Source organism: Triturus cristatus, chromosome 1_1 (assembly GCF_964204655.1).
Source record: "Triturus cristatus chromosome 1_1, aTriCri1.1, whole genome shotgun sequence".
Taxonomy (NCBI): Eukaryota; Metazoa; Chordata; class Amphibia; order Caudata; family Salamandridae; genus Triturus; species Triturus cristatus.
The window spans coordinates 96,176,507-96,202,268 of record NC_140579.1 but is presented as its reverse complement, the minus strand read 5'-3'; positions in this window follow the sequence as shown (position 1 = coordinate 96,202,268).

The window sequence follows — 25,762 nt, the reverse complement described above, 5'->3', positions numbered from 1 at the left end:
GAACCTTGGAAAAGTGGAACCAGTGGCTTGTGGTCGGTAATGACAGTGAACGGATGACCGTACAAATAAATGTGGAAATGGCGGCACCCCCACAGAATGGCTATGGCCTCTCTTTCAATTTGCGAGTAACGCTGTTCGGTAGGCATTAGAGTCCTGCTTGCATAGGCAACTGGTGCCCAGTCTCCACAACCCTGGCGTTGTGCTAAGACGGCACCGAGACCGGTGGGGCTGGCGTCTACTACCAGTTTGGAGTCATGGCGCGGGTCAAAGTAGACAAGGGTTGTATCCGCGGACAAAGCGGCCTTGGTCTGCTGGAATGCTTGCTCTTGTGCTGGGCCCCAGGTCCAGTGGGCGGTGGTCTTTGTGAGTTCCCGCAGTGGACCTGTCAAATCCGATATGTGACCATGCCCAGAAAGCTGTGGACTCCGGTCACTGACGTAGGGGCCGGCGCTTCTTGGACGTCCTTCACTTTGGTGGGATCAGTCCCGATGCCTCTGTCTGAGAAGCGATACCTGAAGAAGCTTATGTCCCGGCATAAGAACTCGCACTTTTCCCTGTGGAGGGTTAGACCGCAGTCTCTGAGGCGTTTGAACACCGCGTTGAGGCGGAGGATGTGTTCTCCTAGAGAGGGGGCGTGGACCAAGATATCATCGCTCACGTTGAGCACCCCTTCCAGCCCCTGCAGGACAGTTTCGATAATGTTCTGGAACACCTCGGCTGCGCTAGAGATTCCGAAGTTAAGGTGTTTGTAGCGCCACAGGCCGGCGTGGGTGGAGAAGGTCGTGATTGGACGAGAGTCCGGGTGGAGCGGGACTTGATGATACCCCGATCGGAGGTCCATCTTCAAGAACCACTTTGACCCCGCGGGTTCGCCTATGATGTCATCAACCGTGGGTGTCAGGTGGCGTTCTCGTTTGATGGTGAGGTTCGGAATCCGCATGTCGATGCATATGCGGACAGCGTCCGGCTGCTTCGGTTTCTTCGCAACCACGATGGGGGACACCCACGGGGTGGGACCTCTCACTCATTCAATGATTCCTGCCGCTTCCAGCATGCAGAGTTCCGCCTTTACCTTTGGGCGGAGGTGGAAGGCAATCCTCCTATGTCTGAGAGCCACGGGGGCTACCGACTTGTCGATGTGCAGACAAACTGCTGGGCCCTTGAGGCACCCGATCCTATCAAAGAGAGGTGCCACCTCCGATATTAACCTGTCCAGATCATGAGCCTGTACAGAGAAGGCAAAGTGAATAAGGCGTAGTTCTTGGGCAGTGCGACAACCGAGTAGAAATCCCGACCCTTCTCTGGAGACGTAGATCTTGGCCGACTGACGGATGTCATTGTGCGAGATCTCAGCTTGGAATACTCTGCACATTCGGAGGGGGGTGTGGGTCCCAAAAGCGTACACTTGGACATTGGTGCTGCGGAGCGCAGGCGGATTGGGCAGTAGTCTGTAGGCGCAGACGGCCATAAGGTTGATCATGGCACCTGTGTCGATGAGTGTCGTCACCAGATATCCCTGCACGTTGACAGTGCACATGGGTGCTGCTTGCGGTGACGCAGAGAGGGCATGTAGCATGTGCACCACGAGTACAGTGGCGGCTTCATCATCGTCCATGTCCCCGCTCGAGGAGTCCCCTGGGACAGGCTCCAGTGCGCGTACTGGACGAGTTGGGCCTTGCGACTGTCGTGAAGGCCTCGAGCGACAGACTTTGGAGAAGTGATTGACTTTTCCGCATGCGCTGCATGTTTTCCCTTGAGCTGGACAGGCACAGTCGTGTAGGAGTGGGCCTCCGCACCATCCGCAGAGGCGGATTTTGAGATTCTGTCCGGACCCTTGGACCGAGGGCTTTCTGGGTCTCTGCCGCGGGCCTCGTGGATTGGGCCGAATAGCGCTTACTGGTTCTTCTTTGATGGCTACCGTAGCTTTGAGTTCCATATGGGCCGCCCTGGCCTTGGACAATTCTTTGGAGCGTCCTAGGGTCAGTATGTCCTTCATTGCCATGTTGTGTTCTTCGAGAATGCGCTCGCGCAGTTTTGAGGAAGCACACCCTTGAATGAATTGTGCTTGCACCTCATCATCCTCATCAGGTAGGGTGCACGTGCTTGCTAGCTCTTTGAGGCGAGCGTAGAATACGTCGACAGATTCCTCCGGGAGCTGCTTCGCCTGGCGGAGGAGGAACCGCTCGTAGTTTGGGTTGGCATACGGCTCGAAAAGCGCAGTGATGGCATCGCGCAATGTGGCATAGGTTTTCGGGGGCCCGGCGTCATGGACAGTCTTTGCGATTTTGTGAATGTCTGCACAGCCCAGGTGAAGGAGCATGGACCGCTGTCGTCGCTCTTTTATCTCCGCGGCTTCGAAGAACGTCTCCAGCCGCTCTACCCACTCCTTCCATCGCGCGGCTTGGGAAGGTGGTGGACCAGTCACGGCGAAAGGCTCCAGAGGCGGGACGGTGGTCATGGTGGCACCGCTGCGGACGATCACCGGGGCGCAGGAAGGCTATTCAGCTGCGTCGACGGGGCACCGGAGCGTCGACAGCAGGCGACGATAGTGGTGTGGGGCCATGTGGTGGCGCGTCAACTGGCAGCAGAAAAGCAGGAGGTGGCGGCTGGGACCTTGAGAGGGGGTGCGCACCACGGCCAGCTAGGACCCCTCCACAGCCGGGGGTCACGTATTTATGGCCTTCACCAGTTCCTGGGCCAGTGTGGGGGGTGTTACCCTGACGTGAGGCAGCAGAGCACCGTGGGGCAAAATGTATGCAGTTCTAACTCGAGGGGTAGGCTCCCCTGATTTGTCTGGCAGTCACTCCCTTGTATTATTCTTGCTGGTTGGTGCCAGAAACATGCAGAAGAGGGCTCTTCCTTAGCGCCTGCAGCGCGCGACTCTCGGGGCAGGGCCACCCACTGGTTTTGCTGAGGGAAGGCTGTTACAGGTGCGATGGCTTCGAGCGGCCAGAGGGGTCAGTAGAGAGGCCGCGAGCGCTTACCGCCTCGTCGTGCTCCCAGCGGGGAACCGGCACACGTGCTCCAGCGCTTCCACTCTCTACGTGCTCCAGGCGAGCACCGACGGTCCAGCGGAGCTTCTGCGAGGCCGCAGATACAGGCAGGGACCCAGGCGACGCCCGCGCTGAGCGAGGCACACCAGCGGGGTGGCTGTACAGCGGCAGGCAAGTGCGCGGCGGCGGCGGGGGACAGCACAGCGGGTCGGAGGTAGGACAGCGGCTTGCTGACACCACCTCATCGCCAGTGTAGTGTCGGGGTGACTAGGCCAGCCGCGTAAGGAATCACACGGACACACAGGTGTGGCGTTGGTGGTCAGCCACGAACGTAACCACACCCAGCGCACTGGGCATTTTATTCTCTCACACACGTGGTCTCGACCTCCGAACCCACCTTATAAGTCGCTCTTCGAGGGGGGTGATTACCTACATCGCCTCCCCTGTTATTGTGAGAGACGTGGGCTGTCCCACCGTCTCTCGCGATATTACAAGTTCCATCTGAACTACATAAAGTTGAAATGTACTGCCAGTCTGTCCCAAGAAACGGGAAGCTCGTATCTGACTTCTCCTTCCATAAATTATATGCTTTCACTATCACTGACACTCTGCACTCCTGGCCTGTTAGACCCGATGCCTTGCCGAGAAAGCTTGCACGAGAGAGCCACTGTGCTGAATAACAAAGATATGTTTCTGACACATGTTCAGCTTGAGCTCTCGATTGGCAGCACTGTCCTCCTTCGGGTTTACTGGTACAGAATGTACTTCCATCTGCGCTGGCGACACAGAAACCACTTGTTGGCTCTCACTAAGACGAGGCCTGACAGCTGTGAGTTTGCATATGTGCCAAGCTATCGAATGCCTCACTTCTGGAATCAGTGATGTAACGAAACTTGAGGAGCCTCCCTGCAAAGTACATGGAGGTGGACCCCACGCTCCGGACCCAGTCCCGAGCTCTCAGGCCAGGGGCCCGTATCCCATGCACCTGCTACGGAGGCCCTCGGAAGCTCAGGACCCCTGCACCACAGGGGCTATTGTTACACCACTGTTTGCAATAGCAGGGGCATTCGGGTTTGCTCCCTTCTCAATGCTAGCCTGCTTGTGCCTGCATGGCCAAGTATTCAACAGCAATTTGCCTTGGGCACAGAACATGGCCACAACCTCACAGGGATGCCACCCCTTTACCTGCTTTTAAGGTTTCTTGCCTGTGGCTACACGCTATGCCCTGAAGCATTGTTCCCAATGTAATTATGGAAAATGGCACTTTGCAGGTGTAATATGGGCGATTATAGAGTTGGTTCAGTTTACTTGTGATTTTATTGTCAAATTTTGGAAAGCTTTTGCCTCCCAATATTATTTAATATTTGAAAAAATTGAATTACCCTGCTACTAAAATAATATGGTGTAATTATTCATCAGTTACTTTACATTTGGCATTATGGCTTGGTCATATGTCACATTAAATAACAAAAATATCGTCTGATAGAAATATTGTGATATAAATATTATTTACTAAAATATTGTACAATTGAGTGTAGATTTTCTTTTCTTAGCTCCAATGGGGCAATAATTACTGTGAGAAGTTGGCCTGATGTATGATGTCACTAGTTATAGTGTACACCTTATATCAGTCCAAATACCCTTATGGTGATTGGTTGTAAAGTCAACCTTATAGACCAGCTATCCTAGTGGTAGCATGGACAAGAGCAGTCTTAGGCTAAACTCTGAATGGCATGTGAAGCCAGCTGTGATACCATATATAATCCCTTGAATACCAAATGAAAGGACACCACAACAGATATATATATAAAATAAAGTGTATTTATTCTAAGCAAACCCTCAGCACTCTTTATGAGATTAGAGGTAAGTACAACACAGTCTTATTTATGCATACAGTAAGTCACACAGGTAAGTAATACAGTTAGGCCCTGGGGGCCACGCAATCCATATACTAAGTAAGTGGTATAAGGACCACTGTCACGGAAATAGAGTAGGCCTAGGCCTAGGGAATCGCTGGGGCTACACTGCACTAGCAACAGTTAGGAAGTGGGAGGCCCACGGGATTCGTATGCAGAGTGGAAACACTCACGCGTAATGCGTAAAAGTCACTAGCAATAGTACAGTTTAGAAATAGATAGATTTAGGACACTTCCGGAGTAGCTAGGAAGTCGACACTTGAAACTTAGACACTAGGATAGTCACTATCCTGATGAGCACCGGAGTACCCAAGTTACCTAGCCCACAGGCTGCGGGTGCATAGGGTTGAAGTTGCGTCGGGTTTCGTCGTCGACTCCTATGGATGCCTGAAGAAAGATGCTGACAGGCAGTCAGTGAAGAGTGTCCGGTGGATCCCAAGGCTGGGATCAAGAAGAGAGGAAACCTGCAAGCAGAGGGGACAGAGTCAAGGTCACTAGCCAGTGACCACGTGGAACCAGGAAGGAACCAGACGATGTTGTGAAGAATTGCAGGTGAAGGTGAAGCTTGTCGCTGCAGCCAGGAGGACCAGGAAGCGTCGAGGACGACCAGGACCAGGAGGCGAGCTGTCCCACAAAGGCTCTTGCTGTCGGCGGCGTCGAAGTTGGACTAGGACTCACCAAGCCTTGGCAAGCGGAACCCACGAAGAACGGAGGACTTGCTTCTGGTGCAGACCAGGAAGGTCTGGGGTGCTTCTTCTTTGCAGAGAAGCGGGAGCCAGTCTCGAGGAGCCAAACCAGCGCAGAAGATTTCAGGGTGCGTCGTCACAAAGGCCACTAGCCAGCGGGCAAGCAACCGGACAGACGCGGCAAGCAGGAAAATGCTGAAGGTCCCCACGCAGGACTCGTTGAGTGTGGGGGGCTGGTCTTCGGTGCAGATGGTGCTTGGGGGTGGGGCTTCTCAATCCCCGGTGCACAACTTCGAGGGTGCCTCAGAAGCTGCGCTTGGAGATACTAGCCACTTTTCCCAGGTTGCCGGTCCCACGTCGCTCGTCGCCTCCACGGATCTCAGCTCTGCTGTAGATGTGGATCAGGGTCGGAGAAGTCTGGAAGTCAAGGCTCTGGTCGGGCTCTGCAGTCGGTTCCTCGTAGAACGTGGGCAAAGCAAAGGGTAGTCTCTTGATGGTGCCTGTTTGCACAGGGTAGCCACTCCTTGGCCACAAGGGAGATTCTTCAGTCTTCTTCTTTCGTCGAATGTCGAAGGTCCAGAGTTTCTGTTCAAGATTGCAGGTTCAGGATAATCTAAAGTCTTGAGGCCCAACTCCCACTCTTATACTAATCTGGGGGGCTGGGATACCTGCTAGGTCACGCCTTATGGGTGGGACCTGGGAGGGGGTGGTTACACCCACTTCCCTTTGTCCAGTTTCGCGCCAGAGCTGGGGCTGGAGTGCCCCAGCGCCGGTTTGAACTGGACTATGCAAGGAACACCTTGTGTGCCCCAGGCATGTCTCATTCCTTTCAGCCCACCCTGCCCCAATACACTAAAGGCTGTCTGGGGAGGTGCTAGCACCTCCCCAAGCAGGAAACCTATTGTCCAGGCCTCCCTGGCTGGGATCACTCCCAGCTGCAGGAGGTCAGACTTGTGTCGTGGCAGCAGCATCCATTTTGTGATGCTGAGGCTTTGGTCAGAGGCTAACAGTGAGGTATGATTTTAACATGTCTTTCCCTCTAGAAGGGGGGAATAATATCCTCATGTCCAGAAATGGCATGGGGGTATTATTCCACAGTGTTAGACACCTTACACGACATGTTTCGATAAAGCCAAACCATAGTTACCATAACCGTTTAAGATTATAAGGCACTTTAAGAGTATATGGTAGGCTATATCATAGAACAGCTATAAGGACATGGTTCCGAAAGCTGCAGACAGGCTCAGTTCATGCTAGAGCACCATCTCACATGTTACCAAGCACTCTGCCTCCAGGATTGTTAAGGCCTGCCATAGGAGTGGCTGATAGGTACACATGTGTCTATATATAAGGTAGATATAGGTATACTATATCTAAGCAAGGGGTGGTTACACGACCTTGCCCCAGCTGAGTGATCAGCCAGTTGTGTCTGATTGGAAGGCCAGACCAGGGGTGGCATAATACATGCTGCAGCCCCTGGGAGGCCTAGGGTACACCTGTGCCCTGGGTACCTAGGGTACACTGTACAGGGTCCAATAAGGTGATCCTTACCAATTGGTTATGTACCTAGGGTACATGGAGTCCATTTTAAAAAGAGAGCAGACAGCCTGAGACCCTGAATGGCAGGATCTCAGGCCAACTAAGTCGAAAAACCAGCTAGACACTAGGCAAAAAGTTGGGGGTAACCATAGTCAGATATCCACCTTCCTACACAACCCCCCCCCCCAAACGAAAGGAGATAAGGCTGGCCTTGACAGGGTAAGCCTCTATTGCCTAAGTGGCCATATAAGGAAGAACCAGCACTGGCATGGTTACCCCCTGTCTCATGGTCCACTAAGCAATCCCTCATCCTAAAGGTATCATAGGGTCTCCACCATAGGGAATCTCTACCTTGGGTGTGTCTTTGCAAAGTAAAAGGCTGGTGTTGAGATGGAGTACTGGAGTGAGTGTCCTCAAAGTGAGGCCTCAGCTTCCTCCAATCATCCTCCACCATGGATGCCTTTCTTTCTCTAACTGAGTTGCACTGTGCTCTCAGGGTCAGCCTCTGGCTACCTAAAGCTGGAGGCTGGGTCCCTTTTGTGGGCTTACTGGAGGGACAGGTCAGGTTTGGGGCCCTAAGGTCCCATGTTTGCCTGTGCCCAACAGAATCCCTCTGGGGGAGGTCCCTAACTACCTGTAAAGGGGATCCCTCAGGAATGTTTTTACCCATCACCTGGCTAGGGCTACTAGCCAGGCAATCCTCATTCTCTTGATGGGGGGGTTCTTGTGGACAGGGTCCCTCTTGGGGTCCACTGGCCTCCCTGACCTCTGCAGCCCTGGGCTGACTGAGGCAGGGTAGAGAGAGGCAGGCTACCTGCACCAGACTGGGTCCCACCTTGGAAGGGGCCACTGACATCAGAGGCTCTGCCAGGCCAGGCCTGGCTACCTCTGGGGCAGTTCCTTCACAAGGGGTGAGGTCAGATCCCTGAGGAGGCTGACCTTTTCCTAATGTCTGGGGAGAGGGAGACTTTTCTTCCTCTCCACTACTCTCTGTTTGTGTGGAGTGATCCATAGTTTCAGGCTTCACTACACCTATGTCAGTCTGAGTATGGGCTGAGACCATTACAGCCTTGCCAACCTTTTCAGGGAGGCACTCAGTTTGTGTTTGAGCTGTGACTGTCACAGCTCTGCCAATCTCTACAGGGGAGTCTGTCTTTGCCTGGGCTGTGGCTACCACTGCCCTTCCAACCTTTTCAGGGAGGAAATCTACTTGGACAGGGGTTGTCGCTGGCACAACCCCACTACCCTTTTTTGAAAGGCCTACCATTTTGGAATGGGAGTCTTGTTCAACTCCAGCCCAAGCTGAGAGTTCTAAGTCATTCCCCAGTAAGCAGTCCACAGGCAAGGTTGGAGACACTGCCACCCTTTTAGGGCCAGTGACACCTCCCCAGCTGAGACATACCTCTGCCATGGGATGACTGTTCTGTTTGCCATCAATGTTAGTTACCTGGTATGAGAAACCAGGCAAAAGCTGCTCAGAGGGAACTAGCCTATGGGCCACCATAGTGATGCTAGCTCCAGTGTCTCTGTAGGCCTCAGCTTTTCTTCCATTGATGTAGGGCTCCTGTCTGTACCTACCCAAAGTGTTGGGACAGGCAGTGAAGTTGGCAAACCCCATGCCACCATCACAGACAAGGGTAGCTGCTGTAGGGGAATTGGCTAAGCCAGGATCCCCCTGTGTTCCCCAAGAAAACCCAACCAAATTTTTGGGGGCACTCCCACCACCTGGGGGATTACTGCTGACAGTAATAGGTGGTGTGACAGGAGTAGTTGGAGGAACAGTTTTGTTTTTAGCCTGTGGACAACTGCTGTCAGTTTTCCAATGCCCAGGAGTTTTACACACATGGCAGTAAGGCTTTTTAACTGTGGTAGGGGAGGGAGCTTGGGACCCACCACCCTGTGTGGAGTTTTGGGGCCCTGAGGAAGATTTCTCTTTTGTTTTATCCCCACCCTTCTCTTGAGGCTTGGTGGTATCTTTCTTTTGGTCACCACCCTGATTTTTAGGCCTAATCCTGGTCCTGACCCATTTATCTGCCCTCTTTCCCAATTCTTGGGGAGAGGTCACATCTGAGTCTACCAGGTGTTGATGGAGAAGCTGGTTCTGACAATTACTAAGGATCTGCTCCCTCATAATCAAGTTGTACAATCCTGTATAGTCCTGCACCTTGCTGCCATTTAACCAACCTTCCAAAGCCTTAGTGGCACAATCCACAAAATCAGACCAGTCCTGTGTCTGTGTCTTCTGGGTGTCTCTGAACAACAACCTATATTGCTCAGTGGTTAAGCCAAACCCATCTATCAGAGCACTCTTCAGGACTTTGTAATTGTTTGCATCCTCATCACTGACTGTGAGGAGCTTGTCTCTACCTTTGTCAGAAAAGGAGAGCCACAAGATAGCTGCCCACTGACTCTGGGGAACCTGCTGTACTTTGCAGGCCCTCTCCAAAGCAGTCATCCACTTGTGGATGTCATCCCCATTCTGATATGGGGGGACTATCTTGCTTAGGTTTCTATGGTCATAAGACCTATCCCTATCTCTAGGAATGTTGCTGCCACCAGTGGGTTCTAACCCACTTAACTTTTGTTCTCTAGCCAGAGCAAGCTTCTCTTTGGCAAGGGCAAGTTCTTCCCTCTGAATCCTCAGATTAGCTTCCCTCATTCTGGCTTCATGCTCCTTTCTCTCAGGTGAAGTCATTCCCCTGTGAGAGGAAGCATTAGAGATGCTAGAGACATGGGAGTGGATGGATTCCCTTGAAGGGGATCTGTCCCTCCTGCTTCTCTGTGTAAGCCTACTTGGGGGTCTGTATGGGGGGACCCCATGCAAACTCCCATGTAAACTTAGGTTAGCCTGGCTAAGTCTCCTTACTTGGCCCTGGCTGTCTACCTCCCCATCTGAAGCCCCATCTGACTCCTCTGTGGTGGGTAGACCCTCCTCTGTACCTAGGGTATCTGCCTGAGAGGCCCTAAGAGTATCATACTCCTCTAGGAGCTGTCTTAACTGAAGGAGGGTAGGGTTTGCACCCTGTTTTATTCCTCTGGAGGTACACAATTGTCTCATCTCCTGGAATGTTAAGGTATCATACCTAGAGGGGGTCTTCTGCAGACCTGCCCCTCCTGAGAGAGCATCTACTTGATCTCCTCCCAGAGGCATGATCTAGTGAGGGTGTGGTGTGTGCACCTACCTACACTAGTTGTTTCTACTAAACCTCTCTAGTAGTTGTAGTCAGGGTGTGTTACTCCCTTCAACCTACAACCACTAAGTCCAGTAGGACTTAAGTATTATAAACTATGTTATATGTACCTAGACAATATCTGTGTGATCTTTCAATTTAGTATCTCAAAATTACAATGGTATTACAACAGCAAGCTCAGATCCCAACCGCTGCTCACCAATGTGAGAAGTTGGCCTGATGTATGATGTCACTAGTTATAGTGTACACCTTATATCAGTCCAAATACCCTTATGGTGATTGGTTGTAAAGTCAACCTTATAGACCAGCTATCCTAGTGGTAGCATGGACAAGAGCAGTCTTAGGCTAAACTCTGAATGGCATGTGAAGCCAGCTGTGATACCATATATAATCCCTTGAATACCAAATGAAAGGACACCACAACAGATATATATATAAAATAAAGTGTATTTATTCTAAGCAAACCCTCAGCACTCTTTATGAGATTAGAGGTAAGTACAACACAGTCTTATTTATGCATACAGTAAGTCACACAGGTAAGTAATACAGTTAGGCCCTGGGGGCCACGCAAACCATATACTAAGTAAGTGGTATAAGGACCACTTTCACGGAAATAGAGTAGGCCTAGGCCTGGGGAATCGCTGGGGCTACACTGCACTAGCAACAGTTAGGAAGTGGGAGGCCCACGGGATTCGTATGCAGAGTGGAAACACTCACGCGTAATGCGTAAAAGTCACTAGCAATAGTACAGTTTAGAAATAGATAGATTTAGGACACTTCCGGAGTAGCTAGGAAGTCGACACTTGAAACTTAGACACTAGGATAGTCACTATCCTGATGAGCACCGGAGTACCCAAGTTACCTAGCCCACAGGCTGCGGGTGCATAGGGTTGAAGTTGCGTCGGGTTTCGTCGTCGACTCCTATGGATGCCTGAAGAAAGATGCTGACAGGCAGTCAGTGAAGAGTGTCCGGTGGATCCCAAGGCTGGGATCAAGAAGAGAGGAGACCTGCAAGCAGAGGGGACAGAGTCAAGGTCACTAGCCAGTGACCACGTGGAACCAGGAAGGAACCAGACGATGTCGTGAAGAATTGCAGGTGAAGGTGAAGCTTGTCGCTGCAGCCAGGAGGACCAGGAAGCGTCGAGGACGACCAGGACCAGGAGGCGAGCTGTCCCACGAAGGCTCTTGCTGTCGGCGGCGTCGAAGTTGGACTAGGACTCACCAAGCCTTGGCAAGCGGAACCCACGAAGAACGGAGGACTTGCTTCTGGTGCAGACCAGGAAGGTCTGGGGTGCTTCTTCTTTGCAGAGAAGCGGGAGCCAGTCTGGAGGAGCCAAACCAGCGCAGAAGATTTCAGGGTGCGTCGTCACAAAGGCCACTAGCCAGCGGGCAAGCAACCGGACAGACGCGGCAAGCAGGAAAATGCTGAAGGTCCCCACGCAGGACTCGTTGAGTGTGGGGGGCTGGTCTTCGGTGCAGATGGTGCTTGGGGGTGGGGCTTCTCAATCCCCGGTGCACAACTTCGAGGGTGCCTCAGAAGCTGCGCTTGAAGATACTAGCCACTTTTCCCAGGTAGCCGGTCCCACGTCGCTCGTCGCCTCCACGGATCTCAGCTCTGCTGTAGATGTGGATCAGGGTCGGAGAAGTCTGGAAGTCAAGGCTCTGGTCGGGCTCTGCAGTCGGTTCCTCGTAGAACGTGGGCAAAGCAAAGGGTAGTCTCTTGATGGTGCCTGTTTGCACAGGGTAGCCACTCCTTGGCCACAAGGGAGATTCTTCAGTCTTCTTCTTTCGTCGAATGTCGAAGGTCCAGAGTTTCTTTTCAAGATTGCAGGTTCAGGATAATCTAAAGTCTTGAGGCCCAACTCCCACTCTTATACTAATCTGGGGGGCTGGGATACCTGCTAGGTCACGCCTTATGGGTGGGACCTGGGAGGGGGTGGTTACACCCACTTCCCTTTGTCCAGTTTCGCGCCAGAGCTGGGGCTGGAGTGCCCCAGCGCCGGTTTGAACTGGACTATGCAAGGAACACCTTGTGTGCCCCAGGCATGTCTCATTCCTTTCAGCCCACCCTGCCCCAATACACTAAAGGCTGTCTGGGGAGGTGCTAGCACCTCCCCAAGCAGGAAACCTATTGTCCAGGCCTCCCTGGCTGGGATCACTCCCAGCTGCAGGAGGTCAGACTTGTGTCGTGGCATCAGCATCCAGTTTGTGATGCTGAGGCTTTGGTCAGAGGCTAACAGTGAAGTATGATTTTAACATGTCTTTCCCTCTAGAAGGGGGGAATAATATCCTCATGTCCAGAAATGGCATGGGGGTATTATTCCACAGTGTTAGACACCTTACACGACATGTTTCGATAAAGCCAAACCATAGTTACCATAACCGTTTAAGATTATAAGGCACTTTAAGAGTATATGGTAGGCTATATCATAGAACAGCTATAAGGACATGGTTCCGAAAGCTGCAGACAGGCTCAGCTCATGCTAGAGCACCATCTCACATGTTACCAAGCACTCTGCCTCCAGGATTGTTAAGGCCTGCCATAGGAGTGGCTGATAGGTACACATGTGTCTATATATAAGGTAGATATAGGTATACTATATCTAAGCAAGGGGTGGTTACACAACCTTGCCCCAGCTGAGTGATCAGCCAGTTGTGTCTGATTGGAAGGCCAGACCAGGGGTGGCAAAATACATGCTGCAGCCCCTGGGAGGCCTAGGGTACACCTGTGCCCTGGGTACCTAGGGTACACTGTACAGGGTCCAATAAGGTGATCCTTACCAATTGGTTATGTACCTAGGGTACATGGAGTCCATTTTAAAAAGAGAGCAGACAGCCTGAGACCCTGAATGGCAGGATCTCAGGCCAACTAAGTCGAAAAACCAGCTAGACACTAGGCAAAAAGTTGGGGGTAACCACAGTCAGATATCCACCTTCCTACAATTACTTTATAATAACAGTATGGTCGTCAGAAGATATTTTGCTTACGATAGTTTAAGACCCTAAACTCACCGACAAAGAGTCTTCTTCTAGTTAGTTTTGGGGTAAACTATTGTCCTTCAGTTGTCAACAAAGGTTTGGACTCAGATAAAATGGTACCTGAAAAAAGCTGTTTCTCCGAATTCATGGGGTTCCGGCTGCTCATGTCCGGCCTACAACCACACAGAAAGCAAATTCAAAGACCCCCCCATCCTGAAAAGTGTCTGAGCTACATGACCTAATCTGTACAGAAAGATGTGGGAGTTTCATTGGGCCAAATCAATGTTTGATTATTAATTCACTAAAATACTGCTTGGCTTGGGAGATTTCACGGCTGCTGCTGGTAGTGGCAGGCAGGGTGAGCAAAAAGGGACACAATGACCATATCTTTGTAAAGTCAGTGCCCCATAGGGCATATGTTGTGTTCTCTGTAAGAAGGTCTGGGGGTATGACTAGGGATCCTGCTGCACTTTAAGATCATTATTTACTATGCTTTAAAAGCTACTTCATGTAAATATGTAATGAAAAACGTGTTGTAAAATGAACCTTTTTTCACATTTTTCCCCCCAATTGTCTTGGAGTCTAACTCCACCCTTGCTGTAGTCAGGCTCGTTCACTGACTACGCATCGTGTGTGGACTGATCCGTCTTATTTTTTGTGCTCTCTATTTTCTGGTCTGTCTTTTTTGTGTGGTCTGAAAACGTGTGTGTGGGTATGACTGGGTATCCTTGTGGACTATAAGGTCAACAATTACTATACTTAAAAAAATGAATCCATTTGAGCACAGAATGAAAAGTGTGTTTTAAAATGCACCAATTTTGCAATTGTTTTTTAAATTTTCTCTGAGGGAGAACCATCTCTCTCAGACTTCTCTTGCAGAGGTCAGGCTTGCTCGCTGCACTTGCTTTGCACAGTATAGGGACTGAACATATCCTGAAAAATGTGTTCCGCTTTTGTAATTTTTTCCCAAATTTTCTTGGGATCCACCAAACCTTCCTTGCATGGACAGGCTCTCTCGCTGCACTCCCTCACTACACACTGTATGAGGGCTGGTCTAATAACATTTGCCAGGGCTGGTTTGAATTCCCAGTCCGGCACTGATGCCTTCCCTGAGGCCTGCAGGGGCTTTAGAAGTGTACTCATCTGGTGGATTGAGACTTAAAAGACTAAAGTCAGAAGGTAAAATCATTTACCAGGATGAACCAGGTTAGTGTATCTGACCTGCGCTCCATTACAATCTGGGGAGTGTTACAAACCTGCCAGCAGAGGCTGCTCTGACACCGACTTATAGGAAGGCGCTGACCGCCTGCTCGAGAGAGGAACTGGAAGTGCCATTGCAAGAGGACGATGCTGCATCCACAATCCAAGTTTCTCCTAAGACCAGGAAGCTTGACTGTGATGTAGTTTACCTTATCTATAGCGCCAATAAATTACTCATTCTGTTTCTCATGCTTTTAATCAGAATCCAACACATTTCTTTAAAATATCTATTGAGTCCCACAGATACATCAAAAATCGTTCTCGCGGAAACAACCTAGAAGAGTAGAAGGGGAATGGTGCTCAGCATCAGATCCTGGCAGTAGTCCCATGCAAGCAGCACATTATTTTGGCAAAACTATGATTCCACCCGCATCATGAGAGCATACAACACACTGCAGGAGATCTTCAGGGTTATTGTAAAACTGGGGTGCTTTCTAACGCATGACCAATTTGAGTAACGATACTACTAACAACGTGTGTTTTAAAGGTGTGCTCCTTTTCATTTACTTTTCTTATTATATATTCATCCTTTTCAGATTCTTTCTTTCCTATAATGTAAGTACCTTGTGGTGTGAGCTTGCAGTCTCTGGTGTTAGAGAGGGTATGTCTGAGGCTAGCCTGCTGTTCATATGTGCTTTGGAGAGGGATGTGATGACATCACCTTAAATCCTTGCTAATTTTACACCTGGCTGTACGTTTTCACAGGCACCCAAACTTGTTACCATGAAAGTTAAGCTTAGAGAGGGGCTGCGGCCCATGTGAAGTATTAAAAAAAAAAAAAAAACTGAGACCTTTCCACTTTTGGAAGGATATTGGGTGGGACAGGGAGTGCCCTTGGGGGGCCTGGCCCTCCTGACCCCCTTCTAGAACCAGGCCAGTGCAGGATCTCCTTGATCCTTTCTCACAATTTTCTGTGTTTCTTGCCCTCCTTTCCAACTTCTGTGTGTCTCTCTCTTGCTCTGGGTCAAAGGCCCAGATGCACAACTGTTTTTTGCAGTCACAAAAGGGAAATCAATCCGTTTGCGACCGCAAAAAACGGTGGTGGTATGCACAGACGCTATTTTGCGAGTCACTGACTCACAAAATAGTGTTTGCGACTCGCTATTAGGAAGGGGCTTGCCAAGGGCGTCCCTTCCTGATAGCGACCCCATACTCTTTGTGAATGGGAGCGAAAATATTTTTTAAGGGACCACTGCCTGCCCTTAAAAAATGAAAAGTTTCATTTTCTTTTTTTTTAAATACACCCCGTTTTCCTTCAAGGAAAACAGGCTGTATATAAAAAACACTGCTTTATTGAAAAAGCAGTCACAGACCAGGTGGTCTGCTGACCCCAGCAGGCCACCATCTCTGTGAGTGCTAGCCATTCCAAATAGGGTCACAAATTATTGTACATTCAGTTTGGCAAGTCGCAAATTGCGAGTCACAATTCTGCGCAATTTGCGGCTCACTAAACTGAATGGTCGTACATCTGGCCCAAAGTCTGATGAGGAAAAATAAGAGTCGATCTGCAAACACCGGCTCAAATTAAGCAGGTACCCTGAAGACGCTGAATCTGTCCGAGAGAGGTGCAAGGTCAAAGCTCAGTGCCAGTCGGGAGGGTGAGGCCGGTGCATCTGGACGGGGGCTCCTGCCACCTAGCTGCTGCTGCTGTCCGGATAAGGCCTGTCTTTGGCTCATCTTCCAATGGAGCATTCTTGTGCGATGAGCCAGGCGGGGTGAAATAGGAGAATGCATTCCACCTCAGAGGCCACGTCTATGGGGCCCCAGCATGGAGTGACCCTTCAAGGAAAGGAGTGACGCGTGGCATGCTGGGAACTTTGGTGTGGGTGGTGGAGCAGGTAAAGCAACATTTTGTATACCTTCTCTATTTTTGCATGAAAATACTAATTACGTAATCATTCTAAATATTAACCTGTATTAATTGTTTGGAGTGTTGTGATTAACCAACAATTGCACCTTAATAAACACAAGATACACGTGGGACTAAAATGCTAATTGCATGTCTAATAAATTTATTGAGTAACTATGGTACGCAAACTAATTGTAGAATGTGTTGACATAGAAGATTGCATGATTTATGTTGCTTTTGTGGTGGTTTGTGCTCCTAGTGTTGCGGATTGGTGAGTATTATTGCTTTAAATGTTGCTATAAGCTAGGCCAATACTAATATATATTGGGATTAGTGTGGGTTTAAACATTAGAATCTTCATTTCCGTATATTAATTATGTTATTTTTGCTTAAGTTGGTATTCAAAATGGAGTTCGGAGGTGGCCACCGTCATTTGAGCGCGATGCCTACTGCGCAGACTCGGATGGCTCTGAAGATCTCCAGGCGACCTCTAACCACAAGACTACGTCAAGGATAGGAACGTGGAGGATTGCCAGGACCCAGCTAGTGTGAATGACTGAAAGACAATAGAGACCTGTACCCGGAGGTCTACATGTTGTTACTTTGGAACTTTCGCTTGAGAACCCGTGAAAAGAACACAATTTGAGAGATGTCATACTCTGTCCTATGGGAAGCAAACGAACTTGGGAAAATCACCACTTCTTGCAAATTCAGAGGGATTTAGCCAATCAGAACACTTCTGCCTTAAAATTGTTGCATATTTTTTCTATAAGTAAGGGGAAAAAGAATATAAAAGGGGGGTATTTAGTTGAAGAAAGGTGGTCTGTACCATTTTCCCGTTGGTGACTGTTGGTGTGGAGATTGGTTTTGTTAGCGTGATCACTCGGTCCCTTGGCTACATTGACTGTTGCCGTGCTGAGAGGGACTTTCCTGGATTTAAATTGAGTTCCTATTTAAGGCTAACAGGCTGATTCCATCTGGAGGGATTTTGAGTTATGCTGTGGGTTGACGGGTTTCTCCGGAAAATGGTCGCCAATATTCAAACCTAGGTAAATATCATTGTCATGTTAATTTGTGTTCATGATCAAAGTGAAAGAAATCGCTCATTAGAATTTTGATTTGACTGTAATTTTGATTATACTAAACGGAGTGAATTAACAAGATACACTAAACATTGATTAATAAGAAATTAGTCTGTGGATTCTTTAATAAGGCATTGATTTACTGAAGGTTTCCGAAGCTTTTAATATGTTTTAGCTGGTTCTAAATCTCCATCAACCAGTCCAACTCATTGGTCCATCGACCAAGTGGTGGAGTGCCTTGATGTCAAAGTTAGGATTCTATAGGTACAGATGTATATCATGTATATAATGCAAAGGAATTACTCCCGATAGGTAACAAGGTATCCCCACATGTCCAGCGCTTCTTTCCTCCTGTGTGCAGATTCGGAGTAAGACGTACAAGTGTTGGTGTTATGTGCCCCACCAATGGATGCGTGCGTGAATGAGTAAATGTGATGACGGGTCTGTGACTCAGAGGGAATATGTACATTTACCCTTTTCCGCTGGAGCATGGGCACAAATGCGCGTCATTAGGGGAGAGGGGATTGGGGAGACCAGAAACAAACAGCTGACTGTGGAAGCGGGGAGTCTAGGAGAGAAGGAGAGACGGGTAGGAGAGTGTAGTGGATGGGAGATGCGAAAGGGGAAAATGAGGGTACATTGCGGGTAACGACTTTGAGGGTGAGTGTAGTAAGCTGCTGAGACTTCATTAGTAAAGAATCTTCTTTACTCAAGATTAGCAGTACACTGCAGAAAAGGGTGCTGGCAGCTCTTGGCAAGATCCTAGGCAGAGTGCCCGTACATTCTAAGGTTCTACATTTTATACACATTCCATATGATGCAAACATGTTCCACAATGAATATTCCATACGAACTCAGAATACCATGTTACTACAATGAGGGCGATCAAAGTAGAGAGGGAAAGGGCAAAGAGGGATGGGAGCGCAAAGGCCTAGATGTGGAGCTCGGAGGAGAGGCCATGGAAGGAGAGAACAAAAAGAAAGAAGGAAAGAAAAGGGTACGGAAGGGAGAAGAGACAGGAAAGGGAATGAAGGTGAGAGAGGAATGGAGGGCGTGGAAGGGAGGGTGAAGGGAGCAGGGCCGGACTGGGAACCAAAACCGGCCCTGGCAAAGTGCTGGGCAGGCCACCCCTGGGGGGTTGGGGTTGCCGCCGAGCTCTTTGCCAGGGACGGTTTTCGGCCGATTTTGTTACAGGGCCGATTTTGCAGCTATGCAGTAACAAAAACGGCCTCCAGGGGCCCAAAACCGGCCCCCACCCGTGCGGCGCACTGGGGGATTGCCTGGTGCCCGCGACGGCCAGTCCGGCCCTGGAAGGGAGGGAGCGAAGGAGGGGGAGGGGCAAGGGAAAGGGACAAGGAAGAGGTCGAAGAGCGCACAGGGAGGGAGAGGAAAAGGGACAGCGAGCAAACGGGAAGAAACCATGGAGAAAACATGCTTTCTGGCAAATGGTGCTCGTGAGATCATGAATCTGCCATAACGCAAATTAGATTAAAATGAGGCCTCCTAATTCATTACAACACCACCCCAATAATGAGAACCCCGTAGGACAACGGCTACTATAACACAGAAACATGCTGAAATAAAGTGTAAATGCAGAAAGCATCCTTCAGCTATCACCCATCCCCCTCTTATTACTCCCATGTAATCTGACAAGAATTCCGTGAAATTCCGACGGTGTCCGCCTGGCACGTGCCCGTGTGCTCTGCGGTTCCTGATAGATGATTGCTCCCTTTAAATTAATTTCGCTAATAGTTCTCCCTGAAAACAATATCACTTCTAGGCGGTCTCAGTAAGAAAATGCGCAAAGGTCCGGGGAGACACCGTGACCTGCACAGTATCACACAATTTGGTCCCGTCAGAGCGCCAGGAGTTCAGACTCAGGCCCCCGTTGCTGAAGTCTACAACCTACCCCACTTACCTTCTGCATTAAGAGTCCACACATTAAAAACCTAAACAGCAAATGTTGGGTAGACTCTCCACACAGACTGTTATTATGTCTTTTTTAACGTGGTCGTTTGTAGGTGGGCTTAGTGACGCTCTTGCTGTGAGAGCGCCGATGACTTTCTAGACACTATTTTAGTTAACACATTTGCATACTTTTCCAAACGTCGCTGTGCAAGTACTTCAAATATGGCAGCAGCACTCCAAGCACAAATTATGTATATTTAATCATAAGCGTGAAGTTTGATGACAAAAAAATCAATATTGGGAGCCAAACAGATGAAGGCAACTCAGATTTAATGTGTTTGATGCTTAGAAGTTTAAGACCGACTTGATGCTTCTCTCTCTCTATTTCAAATCAATAGCTTCACTTCAACCCGCAAAATCACTCTTTTGTGACATACTAGACAAGTCCAATACAATATTCGCATATAATGCCATTTACCTTCTGTCTTACACATTGGCACTTATTTTAAAGAAGGCATAAGCAGGACTTATCCAGAGAAATGGATTTACATTCATACAAACAACTGTGCACTGTATGAGTTTTAGCTGTAAAGCCGTTTATGTCATAGACCGTGATGGGATCATGATTTCAATAAAATTTCATTACAATTCTGAGACATTGCACGAAATGTAGTGAAAGTACAGTAAGATCCTTGAAAGAAGCTGGAAAGATCAGGCAGTAGGCACGTAGATGTGCAGAACTTCAGGTTTGTTTCAGAGTAAGAAGAAACCCATCCAGGTCCCAGCCAGTTCAGGTAACAGCAGCCCCGTTATCACCTGGGATACCAGGACCCAACATGGAATCTCCAGTAACCATGGCACCATGCCATCGGGAGAAGCACAGATGCCACAAGTACCTATTATTTTCTTGGATGAAAATTCAAATTGAGGGAAAACCTCATCATCAGAGGTCACTTGAGATATCATCAGGATGGTGTTCAAGGAGACTGGGTTCGAGAAGAAACTGTCTCGCAAAAGTCACAAGTCTTATTTACCCAAACCAGTCTCTCTTGGGGCGACAATTCCACCCACTTTTTTTTGGGTGTCAAATCCTGAAAAATGTCAGGGTTTTTGTGGTAGCCCAACAAACGCAGCGTAGGGTGAACGATCTATGCCCTTGCACATGTGACAATTTTTCGACTCAGGACACCATGCACTTTATAATGTTTTGGGAACATTTTAGCGATATGCGTAGAAAGTTTTTAATCCCTATTTTAAAGGGAAAATGTTTTATGCAGGTTAGACCTGCTTTATTATATTTGCAGATGCCGAATGATCCTTGGGAGACCTTATATATTGCGAGCTTTTTAGTAGCGGCTGAGAGGCACAGGAAAAAACGGTATTTTATGCCTTGGAACCCGGTCGGTCCAATATGATCTCATTAATTTGTTTTAACGTATGCCCCCCCATTTGAGAAAATGCTGCTGAATATGATGTAACCTGGTTCTCCTTCTGCTATATAGGAATTACTGTTAATCTGTTTTATTTGTGTATTTAAGAACTATGCTGTTGAACTGTTTTATCTCACCCAATGCTTATTTATGAATTTTATTTTTAAATTCTATTAGTGTTATGATAATTGCTGTATGTTGTGTACTTTTATGGTTTTTATTAACCGAATAAAGTGGATTTGACTGATTGACTGAATGCAGCATACACATGCTCAGGGTGCGCTCTGTCCTCCTGAAATGAACAGGTTGTGCTGGAATACCTTGAATGTTGTATAGGTAATGCTGTATCCAGACACCAGGGGGCAGATTGATCAAAATGTCACTGAACGCAACACAGAAAGACAGCTTGCTGCACTGTGCTGCATGACGGGAGAGAGCAGGAACGCGCCGTATCTACAGAGATATGGCGCATTGTTACTGCTCTTTCTGTGCGCTGCTGCACTGAGTGCTGCCTAGCGCCAACGCAGGCAGCACGTGCACAAGACTGCTTGCGTTACAGACAGAATTGTTTTTGTGCAGGAAGGGACAGAAACTCCCTGTGGTCTGTGGGACCACTGCCTGCTCTAAAAAAAGTTTTTATTCACATTCACAAAGGAATGGGGACCCTTTGGAACCCTTCCCACTTGCGAATGGGTAACCACTTACTTGAAGTAGGCGGTAAAATGAGAATGTTTTGCGACTGCATTTAGGTCGCAAAACATTCACACATAACGTTGCAATTCGGGATTAGGAAGGGGCACCCTAAATACGCCCCATCCTAATTCCAAATCGCAAACCCAATTTACGATTCGGTAATAGGTTACAGAATCGCGAATTGGGATTTGTACATTTCAAAAAGCCTTTCTGCGTTTGCAAACGGTATGATTCTGCAGAAAACGCTTTGTAAACGTTGCCCTAGATCCTTATAGGTATCCTCCCACAGCTCAAGTATCCATGCTCTCCAAGTGGAGAACCAATAAAATGAAAGTGATACATTGTTATAGTAAACCCTTAAAATAAGCAGGCAGTGATGTCCGTCTAGGACCAGCTCATCTGGCCTGGCAGAATATGTGGCGTCTTCAGTTTTATTTATTCAGTATACCAGGGCACTCCTGCACAAGCAGGGCTTGTAGTTCCGTATTCCGTGTAGAGTCTGCACAGCTACCTGACACTAACCCAACACAGCCACATGGACTGATCCATGCTGTGCACTGTCTATGAAAGCGGTAGACCCCGGCACCGCCTCATACCCAGTTCACTTCTTGGGGCTACTCTTCTCGCCCCACAGGCTTCCTCTCAGCCCAAGAAGACTAACAAACTTCTTGGCCCACCAGCAGGTCTCCTGCAAGCTTTTGTAGTCTTCCCGCCAGCTCCATTATTGCCCCAATAGGTCCCTTGCTATCCCTAGAAACCTCCACTGTGGCCCAGAAGCCGCTTGTCATCTCCTCCATATTTGTACCGCCTTCTGCAGGTTTCCTTTTGCCTCCAGGAAGCTTCGTCTCATCTTCAAAAGGCCTCCTCTGTTCCAACCTGGCGTCTTACCAGATCAAAGTACAAAATGACCTCCGCTTATAAATCACGACGCCCAGAGACGCTCTAACAGCAGCAGGAAGCTATCAGTGCTGCTGAGAACAGTCTTGAAACTCAAAGGACCAATGGAATCTGGCGCCTTAAATCCCTGATGGCTACAACTGCACACTACCCAACACACACCTCACAGATCGGTGGCACAAAACTCCGTGGTGGCTGGCACAGTCATTTGTGGTAGCTGTCACAAAATACCGTGATAGCTGCCACGAAACGTACAGGCAACTGGCACAGAACTTGTAGCTGGCACACAACTCCCTGGCCGCAGGTACACCATTCCTAGCTGGCACACAACTCCCTGGCCGCAGGTACACCATTCCTAGCTGGCACACAACTCCCTGGCCGCAGGTACACCCTTCCTAGCTGGCACACAACTCCCTGGCCGCAGGTACACCATTCCTAGCTGGCACACAACTCCCTGGCCGCAGGTACACCATTCCTAGCTGGCACACAACTCCCTGGCCGCAGGTACACCATTCCTAGCTGGCACAAAACTCCCTGGCTGCAGGTACACCATTCCTAGCTGGCACAAAACTCCCTGGCCGCAGGTACACCATTCCTAGCTGCCACACAACTCCCTGGCCGCAGGTACACCATTCCTAGCTGGCACACAACTCCCTGGCCGCGGGTACACCATTCCTAGCTGGCACAAAACTCACTGGCCACGGGTACACCATTCCTAGCTGGCACAAAACTCCCTGGCCGCAGGTACACCATTCCTAGCTGGCACACAACTCCTTGGCCGCAGGTACACCATTCCTAGCTGGCACACAACTCCCTGGCCGCAGGTACACCATTCCTAGCTGGCACACAACTCCCTGGCCGCAGGTACACCCTTCCTAGCTGGCACACAACTCCCTGGCCGCAGGTACACCCTTCCTAGCTGGCACACAACTCCCTGGCCGCAGGTACACCATTCCTAGCTGGCACACAACTCCCTGGCCGCAGGTACACCATTCCTAGCTGGCACAAAACTCCCTGGCTGCAGGTACACCATTCCTAGCTGGCACAAAACTCCCTGGCCGCAGGTACACCATTCCTAGCTGGCACACAACTCCCTGGCCGCAGGTACACCATTCCTAGCTGGCACACAACTCCCTGGCCGCAGGTACACCATTCCTAGCTGGCACACAACTCCCTGGCCGCAGGTACACCATTCCTAGCTGGCACACAACTCCCTGGCCGCAGGTACACCATTCCTAGCTGGCACACAACTCCCTGGCCGCAGGTCCACCATTCCTAGCTGGCACAAAACTCCCTGGCTGCAGGTACACCATTCCTAGCTGGCACAAAACTCCCTGGCCGCAGGTACACCATTCCTAGCTGGCACAAAACTCCCTGGCCGCAGGTACACCATTCCTAGCTGGCACACAACTCCCTGGCCGCAGGTACACCATTCCTAGCTGGCACACAACTCCCTGGCCACGGGTACACCATTCCTAGCTGGCACACAACTCCCTGGCCGCGGGTACACCATTCCTAGCTGGCACAAAACTCCCTGGCCGCAGGTACACCATTCCTAGCTGGCACAAAACTCCCTGGCCGCAGGTACACCATTCCTAGCTGGCACAAAACTCCCTGGCCGCAGGTACACCATTCCTAGCTGGCACAAAACTCCCCGGCTGCAGGTACACCATTCCTAGCTGGCACACAACTCCCTGGCCGCAGGTACACCATTCCTAGCTGGCACACAACTCCCTGGCCGCAGGTACACCATTCCTAGCTGGCACACAACTCCCTGGCTGCAGGTACACCATTCCTAGCTGGCACACAACTCCCTGGCCGCAGGTACACCATTCCTAGCTGGCACAAAACTCACTGGCCACGGGTACACCATTCCTAGCTGGCACAAAACTCCCTGGCCGCAGGTACACCATTCCTAGCTGGCACACAACTCCCTGGCCGCAGGTACACCATTCCTAGCTGGCACAAAACTCCCTGGCCACGGGTACCCAACTCCTTGGTAGCGGACACTAAAGTATCTGGTAGTTGACACAATACTCTATAATAGCACGGATCCAACCCCCTTGGTAATCGGCACACAGCTCTTTGTTTACGGGCACAATTCGCCTGGCAACTGCCACAAAACCTGCAGTAGTCGACCTCAATAATCCCTGGTGGTATTTATAAAACCACCTTGTAGCTGGCATGCATCTACCTAATAGATGGCACACAACTATTTGGTGGCTGGCTTATACCTCCCTAGTGGCTGGCACACACCATCCTGGTGGCTGGCACACTCCTCCCTAGTGGCTGGCACACACTTTCCAAATGGCTGGTATACACCTCTCAAGTGGCTGGCACACACCTCCCAAGTGGCTGACACACACCTTCCTGGTGGCTAATACAAAGCCGAAACACTCCCTACTGCTTAGGATTCTCTGGTGGGTTGCACCAACAGCCTGGTAGATGGTACATAACTTGCTGTTGGCATTCACAAAGCTCGGGTGTGCAGCACGGGGAAGCACTTCTCACTGGTGCAACAAACTGACCTCTGTCAGCAGAGGGAATGTGTCTTCTTTATTTCAGTCACTGATGACAAGATGAATGGCACATGTACCCCACTAAGAGATGGCAACCCTGCTTTAAAGTACTGCATACTCCCAAGGACACACATAACTCACATGTGTATCTCTATTTCACAGCTCCATGCATCACGCTCTCGAAGACAGGCATGCCCAGATAAAGCACACATGCCATTTATTAATAAATGTGTCCATCTGGACGCATACCAAGAGTATGACAACAACCTTTATTGAGACCGCGCTCACAGGTGGACACGTTGGTGTCTCTCCAGTGTTTCAGTTCACTCCCCTCCTCTGATTGGTCTACACTCCTGTGCTGAAGCACCTCTTCTGTGTCCAATAATTCCATCCACCACCAGGTGACACTACTCTTCCCCTCTTCTGATTGGTCTACACTCCTGGACTAAAGCACCTCTTCTGTGTCCAATAATTCCATCCACCACCAGGTGACACTACTCTTCCCCTCTTCTGATTGGTCTACACTCCTGTGCTGAAGCACCTCTTCTGTGTCCAATAATTCCATCCACCACCAGGTGACACTACTCTTCCCCTCTTCTGATTGGTCTACACTCCTGGACTAAAGCACCTCTTCTGTGTCCAATAATTCCATCCACCACCAGGTGACACTACTCTTCCCCTCTTCTGATTGGTCTACACTCCTGTGCTGAAGCACCTCTTCTGTGTCCAATAATTCCATCCACCACCAGGTGACACTACTCTTCCCCTCTTCTGATTGGTCTACACTCCTGGACTAAAGCACCTCTTCTGTGTCCAATAA